The 13,031-nt window shown below is 44.9% G+C and overlaps 1 protein-coding gene across 11 annotated transcripts in view; it reads right to left on the bottom strand.

Moving 5' to 3' along the window:
* ZNF592 (zinc finger protein 592) overlaps positions 1-13,031 on the bottom strand; it is a 48,978-nt gene that overhangs the window by 22,912 nt on the left and 13,035 nt on the right. For 3 of the 11 annotated variants that reach the window (XM_086364438.1, XM_086364436.1, XM_086364439.1), the window contains exons 2-3: positions 11,873-11,981; positions 8,128-8,208 (exon numbers count right to left, since the gene is read on the bottom strand). The gene's annotated coding sequence lies outside the window, so the exon portion shown is untranslated. Of the gene's footprint in view, positions 1-8,127; positions 8,212-11,817; positions 11,982-13,031 lie in introns of all 11 variants that reach the window. The other 8 variants (XM_086364433.1, XM_086364431.1, XM_086364434.1 and 5 more) reach the window with 3 other exon arrangements.

Consider the following 13,031-nt stretch of genomic DNA (forward strand, 5'->3'; position numbering starts at 1 on the left):
TTTCACCCCAAATTCATTACTGGTTGGTGAGTGGATCACTAAACCTGAGGGACTGGGTGACTCTCAAAGAAGCACACAGTCACCAAGCTGACCAGGGAACAGTTAAGCCCTCAAGTTTACTTTAATACACAAAGAAAAGAAAATCTACCTGATTTCTTCATGCTTTGGAGAAGCAAAGCTACAAAACTATTGCAAAGGAGGAAACCTGAGGCCTTCCATTAAGAAATTACTAATGCACTCACTTTTAGTTGAGATGTGGGGCTGGCTGGTTCAAACCTGCTGAGAAGAGGAAGAGAAACCCAACCATCTCCCTGGTTCAGCCCATAAATCCTGCATCTGCTGTAGCATCCCAGAGCCTGACATGCTTAAGTGTCTCTTACACCACGCTGGTACTGAAAGCCTTTGTGAATGCTGACCGACACAGCTCTTTCATAAAGCAGAACAGTGGCTACACAGAACCAGATAAGGGGTGAATCCCTGGGCCCAGGAACCCTAATGCCAGAAATTGGTTCTAAGAACAAAAATTCACCCGCAAGTTATATGCAAAAGTGTATGGTATTATTAAAACAACACCAAAAGGAAACACATGCAGACATACAAAGAAATCTAAATGTCCATGGACAAGGAATGGTTAATAGACTATTATGTAATCGTTAAAAACTCCAATTATGAAACCTAGGTAGCAACATGGAAAATCACTTACAGTGTTAAGTTTAAGAAAAGATAAATACAAAAACTATGTCAAACTATAACAATGTAAAACTTAGCATGCATTTGGGCCAAGATTGAAAGAAAAAAGTGATTTATGCAGGGTTGTGGGATTACTGGTGGGTTATTTTGTGTGTGCTAGTAGACTCCTTTTATAATTTAAAAAAGGGAAAACATAGGGAAAAAAAGAGAAACACTTAGAATCACAGGGGACCAGTCAGCATAGGTGTATCTATTGCCACCCCATGGGAACAACAGGCTTGCAGGCTTGATTTCTTGTCCCACCCCACCAAGCCCCAACAAAACACACCTGCCTTCTTAAAGAGTTCTCACAGAACACGAAACAGACTCCTCCCCAATTGGGAAGATGTCTAATTATGGTAGATACTAACAAAGTGAAACCCCAATTATCTTAACAGAATATGAGCTGGCAGAATCACTGAAGAGATGTAAAAGTTTCTGGATAACAAGTGATTATCTCGTGGGACAGAAGTGTTGGAGCCCATAAGTGAGGGGAAGACACTGGGTATGGTGGGAGCACCAGGTCCCGGTACCAAGTAAGCTACTACGCAGGCCAGTCCCAAATGTAAGGAGATACCTGTGTGGTATCTGCTTTACCTTCCACTCCCCAGGGCTCCTCTTCTGTCTAGGAAAACATGGTTGAGGGAGCAGGGTTGAATAGACTGGTCTTTTAAGGGGCTGGGAAAAGCATGTGGGAGAGGAGTGGTGGCAGCTGGCGGGGTGCTTCAAGGGTCAGTGAGGAGCCCGCCACCTTTACCTCTGAATCACAGAGATCCTACGTGAAGTCCTGTTCTCCACACAGAGAAACCTCAGGAATGGGCTGAGAATGGTCAGAGGTCAAAGCAAAAGCTATCTATTGCTAGCAAAACCAGAGCTAATAAATGGTATGGCGGATCTCTATTTAAAACAAACCCCAAAAATTTAACATACCTTTTATGAAAAAGGGGAGAGGAATAGTCTAAAATGTTAAAAATATCTCAACAGATGAAATTTTCTTTCCTTTTTATCTACACTTTAAAATTATTTCCTCAAACTATTTATTTCAAATTTTATTACTTAAGTAATTTTATTACATTATATTTTTAACATTATGAAAAGAAGAAGAAATTAGGCAGGCCAAAAAATTTGAGGAATTTCTTACAGAGAGCTCCAAAAATCATTACTATAAAACTCTTAAAGTATATCTAGCATGACTCAGCAAGGGACTGCCAGCTACAAAATTGGTGAAGTAACTTAATTAAGATTAAAGGTGTAGTCAAAATAATAAGCTTCAGTTCAGTTTAGTCGCTCAGTCATGTCTGACTCTTTGTGACCCCATGAATTGCAGCACGCCAGGCCTGTCCATCACCAACTCCCGGAGTCCACTCAGACTCACGTCCATCGAGTCAGTGATGCCATCCAGCCATCTCATCCTCTGTCGTCCCCTTCTCCTCCTGCCCCCAATCCCTCCCAGCATCAGAGTCTTTCCCAATGAGTCAACTCTTCGCACGAGGTGGCCAAAGTACTGGAGTTTCAGCTTTAGCATCATTCCTTCCAAAGAAATCCCAGGGTTGATCTCCTTCAGAATGGACTGGTTGGATCTCCTTGCAGTCCAAGGGATTCTCAAGAGTCTTCTCCAACACCACAGTTCAAAAGCATCAATTCTTCGGCGCTCAGCTTTCTTCACAGTCCAACTCTCACGTCCATACATGACCACTGGAAAAACCATATCCTTGACTAGACAGACCTTTGTTGGCAAAGTAATGTCTCTGCTTTTGAATATGCTATCTAGGTTGGTCATAACTTTCCTTCCAAGGAGTAAGCATCTTTTAATTTCATGGCTGCAGTCACCATCTGCAGTGATTTTGGAGCACAAAAAAATAAAGTCTGACACTGTTTCCACTATTTGCCCATCTATTTTCCATGAAGTGATGGGACCAGATGCCATGATCTTAGTTTTCTGAATGTTGAGCTGTAAGCCAACTTTTTCACTCTCCACTTTCACTTTCATCAAGAGGCTTTTTAGTTCCTCTTCACTTTCTGCCATAAGGGTGGTGTCATCTGCATATCTGAGGTTATTGATATTTCTCCCGGCAATCTTGATTCCAGCTTGTGCTTCTTCCAGCCCAGCGTTTCTCATGATGTACTCTGCATAGAAGTTAAATAAGCAGGGTGACAATATACAGCCTTGACGTACTCCTTTTCCTATTTGGAACCAGTCTGTTGTTCCATGTCCAGTTCTAACTGTTGCTTCCTGACCTGCATACAGGTTTTTCAAGAGGCAGGTCAGGTGGTCTGGTATGCCCATCTCTTGAAGAATTTTCCACAGTTTATTGTGATCCACACAGTCAAAGGCTTTGGCATAGTCAATAAAGCAGAAGTAGATGTTTTTCTGGAACTCTCTTGCTTTTTCGATGATCCAGTGGATGTTGGCAATTTGATCTCTGGTTCCTCTACCTTTTCTAAACCCAGCTTGAAAATCTGGAAGTTCACGGTTCACATATTGCTGAAGCCTGGCTTGGAGAATTTTGAGTATTATTTTACTAGCGTGTGAGATGAGGGCAATTGTGTGGTAGTTTGAGCATTCTTTGGCATTGCGTTTCTTTGGGATCGGAATGAAAACTGACCTTTTCCAGTCCTGTGGCCACTGCTGAGTTTTTCAAATTTGCTGGCATATTGAGTGTAGCACTTTCACAGCATCATCTTTCAGGATTTGAAAAAGCTCCACTGGAATTCCATCACCTCCACTAGCTTTGTTCGTAGTGATGCTTTCTAAGGCCCACTTGATTTCACATTCCAGGATGTCTGGCTCTAGGTCAGTGATCACACCATCGTGATTATCTTGGTCGTGAAGATCTTTTTTGTACAGTTCTTCTGTATATTCCTGCCACCTCTTCTTAATATCTACTGCTTCTGTTAGGTCCATACCATTTCTGTCTTTTATTGAGCCCATCTTTGCATGAAATGTTCCCTTGGTATCTCTAATTTTCTTGAAGAGATCTCTAGTCTTTCCCATTCTGTTGTTTTCCTCTATTTCTTTGCATTGGTCGCTGAGGAAGGCTTTCTTATCTCTTCTTGCTATTCTTTGGAACTCTGCATTCAGATGCTTATATCTTTCCTTTTCTCCTTTGCTTTTTGCTAATTTAATTAAGATTAAAGGTGTAGTCAAAATAATAAGCTTCAGCACACACCAATGTCTGCAAACTGTTGCAAGCAGCCAAAGTTGGAAACAGCAGACCACAAAAGGCTGCCTGCCTGCCTTGCCTTACCTGGGGGCAGGTCTCAGGACACAGGGTGAAGGCTCCTGCCCCAGGGCCACAAATACCAGTCTAGGATCCATGGCCCACCCTGCAGAGCATTCAGTAGAGCTCACCCTAAAGCATCTGAACAAGCCAGATGCAGACCTGGTGACCTAACCCAGTGATCTAGAGCGGCCAATCAGCAGGCAAGGCAGGTTCCTGGGGCTCCGGGGCCTAGGCTGAGAGCCAATCTCCCTTTGAGATGAGATGGTGGAAATGTGCTATGATGCATACAAGTCCCTTGAGGGTGAAGAACAACTTCAGAACTGGCAGACTGACACTGTATCCTCTCAGAATAACTTTCAATTCAGGGAAGATCTGGAAACTAAAAAAATTAATAAAGTGAATATAAAAGTCCCAGCTTTTATTACAGGGTCTACCTGCTGCCCAGGACATTCTGCCAAACTTTTAAGTTAACATCAACTAGATGAGAGGGAGGGAACACCGTGATTTTGAAAGGGCCCTCATCAGGCCTGATTAACCTAGTAGAATTCTTTGGAAGGATAAAAGCAATATAATTATGGCAGAACTAGTAGGCAGAATTTCTAATGCCAAAATTCCACCAGAGAAACCAACAAACTGAATTCCACATTTCTGTGTGTATGTCTGTCTTTATCTGATTGTTGTTTATGGGAAATCATGAACAACAGCATTTTTTTTAAAACTACTGACCAGTTCTGGACTGGAACTTGATAAACTTTCATAAACTTTGATAAGCTTTCATAAACTGCCTAGAATGGTAGTTTCCAACCCATAGGGCACCCAACTTCATATCCACAAACATGCTTTCAGTGACCAGCCGTTAGAAACACCACTACTGGGACTTCCCTGGTGGTGCAGTAGATAAGAATCAGGCTTGATCCCTGGTCCAGAAGAGTTCACAAGGTGCAGGGCAACTAAGTCTGTACACCACCACTGCTGAGCCTGAGCTCCAGGGTCCAGGAGCCACAACCACTGAGCCCATGTGCAGCAACTACAGAAGGCCATGCACCTAGAGCCTGTGCTCTGGAACAAGAGGAGCCACTGCAACCAGAGAGCACCCCCTGCTCACCACAACAAGAGAACACCTGCACAGCAACAAAGACCCAGCACAGCCAAAAATTAGCTAGGAAAAAAAAAAAAAAAAAAACACAAAAAAACCCCCACTACTGAATAAGAGTTCATGAAAAAATTAACTTGAAAACGAGGTATCATATTTAAAATGCTTTCGGAACCAATAATCTAGCAGAAAATACACTAGGCTGTTAGATTCACAAGGGAAGAGGTTTATCTGTCTTGTTCACCACTGCATTTTCCATTAGGCACTCAATAAATATTTATTGAAACAATAAAATGCAACCTTCAAGATTGCAAATGGCCTAAAAGCTGTTCCAGAAATCAAAATGCAAAATTAAAAGACAAGTTCTCAGGAGGCTGTATGAATAGGCAAAATTATGGCAAAGAAGCCTTAGTGAAGGCAAACGTGAAGGAACACTTATGGAAAAGCAATTCCAATTACACTTTTAGAATAATGGGTTCTGAGCTAAACTGTTCAATAAAGAAGCATCAACTTAGACTGTTCCCTTAAGACATTGTGTTGCATGTCTCATCACAGAAAGCCCAGAAAATACTGGGCAGTATCAGAAAGGACAGTGGAAACAAAATAAAACTCGTGATCCCACCCTTATTCAGAACCACTCCGTGTCCACAGCAAGATGTGCTGTGCAGTTTTGGCTCCCTATCTTAAGAAAGATGTACCAGAATTGGAAAATGTCTCAAAAAATGAGATTGAGTAGATGGAAAAGCTTTCTAATAAGAGCCTAAAAATCAGAGCTCTATTTTATTCTAGAGATGATGGTTTAGGGGCAAGGCGGAGCATAACTGAAGTATAGGTTTATTCACCAAACCTCAAACACTGGAGAGTAGAAGGCTGCATTTTTGCAGTCTGAAGTAAATGAACATATAGGTCCACAACAACGTAATCCATTAGTCAGAAAATATACTGAAATTGTTAAAGGAAAAATACATAAACATGGTAACATCCACATTTACTGAAATTTAGAAAAAAAATTTTAATGGCTCTGAGAAACTGAAAACTTGGTGGCCTGTTTTTCTTAACAGCGTTAAGTTCAGAAACAACAGATTAATGAGAGTTCAAAAACAGGACATTAAGTGGGGGAGATGCCCTCCAAATCTAAGAAAAGTCTGTCTCTATTCAGTACAATCTGTCTAATGCGACAAGGCAACAAATAACATCGAAGATTTATAGAACAATGGAAATGAAAGACCACATGATTCAGGAAACACTGGGCCGTGAGACCACAAAGACAAGTTTCTCTGCATCTGCCACTGCTTGCTGGATGAAGACTACAGGGAAGGAAGAAGATATGTGTGTTTTACAACCTGCAGGTGACCTCTTTACGCTGCTGCCCCACATGATCAAATGTGGTGTAAATACTGACATCATCCATGTTCAATTATTGTTATTAACAGTTAAAGGTTTAAAAGTGAATAAATAGAAGTTACCCTCAGCTTTTTATTTTGGAAGGAGCATCCCAGGGGATAAGAAAGCAAAAAATTACTCAATATGTATGAAAGCACAGAGAGAGAAAGAGAAAGATTACTTAGCAGATACTAAGAAAGCACTTGGGTTGGTTCCCAGGTGGGAGAACTTCTGAACCAAGATGGAAGCTGGACAAAAGAGAGAATGAGTGAGCAAGCTGCTACTCCCATGACCTGCAGGAATGTCAGTCCGGACGTTCAGAAACGTCAGAAAAAGACATTGCTACTATGGGGCTAGAGATGGTAGCTCAGTGAAACTTTAGCTGGATCAAAGGAAACAGGAAGAACTATCCTTCACCAATTAACTGTGTGAGGATCTTGGGCAAGTCTTGGCTTAATATGTAAAATTAAGCTAACTTGAAGGACCTCTGAGAAACTGAACAGGCTAGGCTACAAATTAAAACTATCGGATTTCTATGTAAAACTTGAATCCTAAAGAAGACAAGCAGACTGTCTACCACATATATACTACTGCCCTCCTCAATACACACCTGAGGCCTCCTTACAGATCTAACTGACCCCAAGTCATGGCCATTCTGAGTTGGTCAGTGGCCAGCGCTTCATTTCATGAGGCACCTGGTATTCTACTGCTGCTGCTGCTGCTAAGTTGCTTCAATCGTGTCTGACTCTGTGCGACTCCACAGACGGCAGCCCACCAGGCTCCCCCATCCCTGGGATTCTCAGGGCAAGAACACTGGAGTGGGTTGCCATTTCCTTCTCCAATGCATGAAAGTGAAAAGTGAAAAGTGAAAGTGAAGTCGCTCAGTCGTGTCCGACTCTTAGCGACCCCATGGACAGCAGCCTACCAGGCTCCTCCATCCATGGGATTTTCCAGGCAAGAGTACTGGAGTGGGGTGTCATTGCCTTCTCCCCCTGGTATTCTAATCATTAGCAAAAAACAGCCAGAGAGAGTCTCAGCTGTATACAAGAAAACTGTGCCCCAAAGGACCCACACAAAAACAAGAAAAAGTTCCATTTGTCTCTTTGTCTGGTCTTTGCCAGAATGATTGCTATAAAATGCTTATCTGATCCCGTCTCAAAATCCCATCACCTTCAGAACAGAGCTCAAACTCTTCCCCAGCAGGCAGAATCCATTCCCATCTGCTCTGTGTCCACCTCTCCAGCCGCTGCCCAGGGTACCTTTCAGTTACTAGTGGTTCTCCCCAACTTTCTTGTGCCTGTAGGTCAGAGCTCAAGCTGTCCTCCTCACTGGCCCCCAGTATAAACCTGCCCCCTGCCCCCAGAGATCATGCTCCAGGCGCCCTCCTCCTGGACGCCTTCTCCAAAGAGTCTGCCTTTCTCTTGCTCTGTGGCAGCGCTGCCCAGGGGGGTTGGGATCGTGGCCTTTGCCTCGAACACACCTAACACACCTGGCACCCAATGGCATGTGGGCTGTCACTGCCCCCACCCCTCCCAGAACCTTTTCCTGAGGCCCTTCAAACCCTGGCCGACACACCTGTCCCTGCCTGCCCTGCCCAAGGTGTCCCTACTTTCTCCCTCTCTAGGCCCTTCCACCCCCAACCAAAAATTACATTTCCCAGGAAGAGAACTGCAGTGCAAGCATTCTGACAAGACTCACAGGATGTTGGAGCTGAAGTGGACCTCAGGAATGACCTGGTCCAGGGACTTCGGAATACCTGTCTGCAGACCGCTGATGGACCTGCTGCAAAAGAATAACACAAGGAGTGACTTTACAACAGAATCCCAGGTTCCACTGTAGCAACTCTGATTCAATGGGCCTGGGACAGATCTCTGCATTGGTTTTTAAAGCTTCCCAGTTGATTCCAGGGCTCTGGACTAGTACGACCTATTCATTTTATTCATGAAGAACTGAGGCTCAGAAAGAACAGGTTCACCCATCTCATAATGATCCAATGCCAAGACTTCTGTGGGCACCGAGGACACAAAGGGAAGGCCCAGACCCTGTTGCTGAGCGCTGTCCCCGCTACAACCCACTGAAAACACCGCACAGCCACACACCTGTGGGCGCCCCCCCCAAATGCTCATCAAGGGGACACGGGCCTCCTAGGCAAGGGAGGAGGACGCTCTCTGACTGTCCCTGTCAGAAGTCACCCCACCCTCCCTCGTGCTCCTGTTTGTTTCACTTATGGGATAACTGCCTACCTTTATTTCAGTTACTTCAGTAACATGTTCTCTCTTCTGCTTCTTCATAAGCCCCTCAGTAGGCATTCACTACATCATTAATTAATCGGTATCCCTCGATTCAAGACTTAGCTTTCTACCTGGAGAGGCATCTCCAACCTAATGTGGCCAAAATCTAACTCTTGATTTCCTCCTACCTTCTTTCTCACTCAGTAAATGCCAACTCAAGCCTTCCAGATGCTTAGGCCAAACCTCTGCATCCTCAAATCCTCTCTTTCCCCTCATAACCTTCATCTAAATCCATAAGCAAATCCCATCAACTCTACCTTCAAAAATCCAACCATTTCTCAGCACCTCCAATCATCTTCTCCTCTTTCCTGGATTCCCACAAAAGCCTGCTTGCCTGGTCTCTTTGACTCTACTGTTGTTGTTTAGCCATAATTCGTGTCCAACTCTTTGCAACCCCATGGACTGCAGCCTGCCAGGCTCCTCTATCCATGGGATTCTCCAGGCAAGAATGCTGGAGTGGGTTGCCATGCCCTTCTCCAGGGGATCTTCCCAGCCCAGGGATCAAACCCATGTCTCTTGCATTGGCAGGTGGATTCTTTACCACAGAGCCACCAGGGAAGCCCCCTTGCCTCTACTACTCATTTTCAACACAGCAGCCAGAGTGCTGCTTTTAAAACACCCACTAGATCATGTTCCTCCTCTCCTCAAAACTCTTCCAGATTGTCCCATTTCATGCAGAGTAAAGTCCAGTCTTTACCCTAGCCTACATGCCCAGGATGATCTAACAGTTCTTCAACCATGCAGGGCAAACTCCTGCTCTGAGTCTCTGCATTTACTATTCCTCTGCTTGGGATGTTCTTCCCCTCAGATTTCTGTGGGCTCACAGATCCCAGCAGGAGCAAGTACTGCGAGAAGCCACTTGGTTAAAAGGGAATGGGACCCAGGGGCTGAGTAAAAGGGAAGACAGGGCTCCTGCTGTCCACACACCATCCTGAGGAGTCCCCACCCACTGAACTTTGTAAAAGCATCATCTCTTGGTAGCAGAGACCCCCAAACTTGGGCAAGAAGCCTCAGACCTACTGGGAACCAAGCATTCACTCCCAGATCAAAAGGTCCCCTCTGGTACCTACGGTGGCTTTGCGTGTGTCACCAATCTCATCTACCACAGGTAAACCAGAGTTCTGGAAATTTAAGGGTTGGGGTGAGGGGCAAATGTGCTGTTAGTCTTGGGGTGTCTCTGCAGCTCCCTAGCTCACTACAGAGTTCGGGAGTCAGAGAGTCAAAGGCCTGGTCAAGGCCGCCTCTCCCAGCTGCTCTGTTCTCACTCCCCATTTCTTCTCCTCACAGCTCCACACATAAACATATACTCTTCTCCTTCCCCTCCCTCTCATCCCCGACTCCCTCCTCCATGCCCTCTCCATCCCTCCTCTCTCCCTCCTCCTCGCCCCCTCCATCCCTCCGTCCCCTCCTCTCTTCCCCTCCTCTCTCCCTCCTCCACACCCCTCTCCATCCCTCCATCCCCTCCTCTCTCCCTCCTCCACCCCTCCGTCCCCTCCTCTCTTTCCCTCCTCTCTACCCCCTCCATCCCTCTGTCCCCTCCTCTCTTCCCCTCCTCTCTCCCTACTCCACGCCCCTCTCCATCCCTCCATCCCCTCCTCTCTCCCTCCTCCATGCCCTCTCCATCCCTCCATCTCCTCCTCTCTCCCTCCTCCATGCTCTCTCCATCCCTGTTCCCTCCTCTCTTCCCCTCCTCTCTCCCTCACACTTTCTTCATTACCCCCTTCCTCTGCTCTCTTCTCTCCTTCTCCTAAAAGAGATCTGGGTGGGCTCTTCCACATGGCTGCTCAGATCCCAGGCAGCTAATCTCCTGCAGGAACACAGGGCCCCAGACAAGGCAGCTTTTCAGCAACAGCTTGGCGTGGCAATGGACCTGACATCCAGGTGTCCACACGTGTGCCCACTACATATGTCTCTGGTGAGCCATGGGAATGACAGGGAATAACGTGCTCAAGAGGACATCTCTATGTGCCCTTCCACCATCAGACAAAATGGAATATTAAAAGTGCTTATTTTTTAAAGATATTATCTGTAAAATGTTCACAAATAAAATGATGTGATATTTGGGATTTGCCTCAAAACAAACACAGGGCAGGAGGAAGAGGGAGGGGACACAGATAATAAGGCAAGATTGGCCATGAACTGATAACTGTTAGATCTGCTGTGAGGAATGCATGGGGGGTTATTATGTTATTTTCTCCGTGTATGCACATTTCAGCATACTAGGGACCAGACTCTTGGAGAGCCAACTCTACAGGTGCAACTAGCCAACCTCAAAGGTCATACCCATTAGGATGGCTGTTATCAAAAAACAAACAAAACAAAAGCAGAAAACAGCAAGCGTTGCTGAGAATGTGGTGGAGAAATTAGGGTCCTTCTGAATTGCTGGTGGGAATGCACTGTTTTCCATAGTGGCTACAATTATACAAACACAGTGGACCTAATACTTCTAGGCACACAGCCAAAAGAGCTGAAAGGGACCTCAAAGAAGTATTTGAGCATGATTCACAATGTCCAAAAGGTGGGAAAGAACAAAACAACCCAAGGATCCATCAGTGGATGAATGGGTAAACAAAATGTGATATAAATATAAAAGGGAGTATTATTCAGTCATAAAAAGGATTGGAATTCTGATCAGGCTAAAACATGGATGAACCTTAAAGACAATACGCTAAATGAAATTAGCCAGATACAAAAGGACAAACACGGCATGATTCCACTTAATAGGAAGTACCTAGATTAGCCAGATTCATAGAAGAAAAAGTAGAACAGTGGTTATCAGGGGATAAGGGGAGAAAGTATCAGGGATCATTATCTAATGGTACAGAGCTTCAGTTTGGGATGATGGATAGGTTCTAGAGATGGATGGTGATGATGGTTATGTAGATGTCCTTAATGCCACTGAACGTACATTTTTAAATGGTTAAAATGGTTTAAGTCAACTATATTTCAAGAAAAATAATAATGAAAACACTCAAAAAATTCTAGGATCCCCTTTAAAAGTGGTTAAAATGGTCAATTTTCTTATGTATATTTTACCACAATTTTTAAAAATAATAACAGCTACCAAGGAACATTAAAAAAAAAAAAAAAAAATCACCGTGTCCAGACTTTCAGCTCTTCAAGGCCTGCTCAGGTGAACCTAGACATCATACCTCAGTGAGGCTCTCAACACAAGGGCGTGGCAGGTGTCGCTGGGGGTGCAGAGCTATGGAGAAAGGAACAGCTTCTACCTAGGCACATGGTCTAGTTTCCAAATACCACCTAGGAAAGAAGAAAAAGAAAATGTCTTTTAATAGAGCTGAAGGGCAAACATTAAAGTAAGTTAATAATAATAATAAAGTGTAGGTCAGACCCTGAGAAAAATCTCCAAATGTAATTCAAAGCAGGCTTCAAATGTAATCCAAGATAAAACCTTCCCCAGTCCCAGAAGGGTTTCACAGGTAGCTCAGTGATAAAGAATCCACCTGCCAATGCAGGAGACAAAGGAGATGCAGGTTCAACCCCTGGAGTGGGATGATTCCCCTGGAGAAGACAACCCACTCCAGTATTTTTGCCTAGGAAATACCATGGACAGAGGAGTCTTCAGGGCAACAGTCCACAGGACTCTCAGAATCAGACATGATCGAGCAACTAAACAACAGCAACAACAGTCCCAGATCCTCTCCTTTTTGCTTATCACAGTGTGGTGGTTCAGAATCCAGACCACCTGGGTTCAAATCCAGTTCTGCTGCTTACTGCCTTGGGCAGGTTTTCTCACCTCTGTGTCTCAGTTTTCCTGTATGTAAAACAGGATTACAGGAGTTAAATGAGGTAATCTCTTACCCTGCCTTACACACATCAAATGCACGTGTTTGTTAGGTATTTTGCCACCAACCTCAGTGGTCAGCAAGCTTCACCTCATAATTTTTCAGAGTGCCCCTGCAGACAACTGGATCCCTAAACACCAGGCTTACTGGAGACACGCACAGGAGACAGAGACAGGACACATGAAGGCTGCTTACCCCTCATCACAGCTCGCCCTCCAGGGCTCAGGAGGGCACAGAAGCAGAGGGCCAAGAAGCATGCGAGGCGCCTGGGGGCAGGCAGGCTGGGAAGAGTCACAGGTACGGGAGAGACAGGGAAGGGACAAGCACCAAGCAGGGGGTGAGGCAAGAGGGAAGAGGTGGGGAAGCGGCCAGACCCTTCTTCTTTGTTTTAACAAGCGGTCCTCAACTATACCTGAATGGAACCAACTCGGGAACCCTGGAAATGGCCACAGCCCCCCAAAGATTCCACTGTAACAGGCCCATGTGGAGAAACCCTCAGGTGCAC

This window comes from Bos grunniens, chromosome 21 (genome assembly GCF_055505025.1).
Source record: "Bos grunniens cultivar Pamir isolate PY7600 chromosome 21, Bosgru_T2T1.0, whole genome shotgun sequence".
Lineage (NCBI taxonomy): Eukaryota > Metazoa > Chordata > Mammalia > Artiodactyla > Bovidae > Bos > Bos grunniens.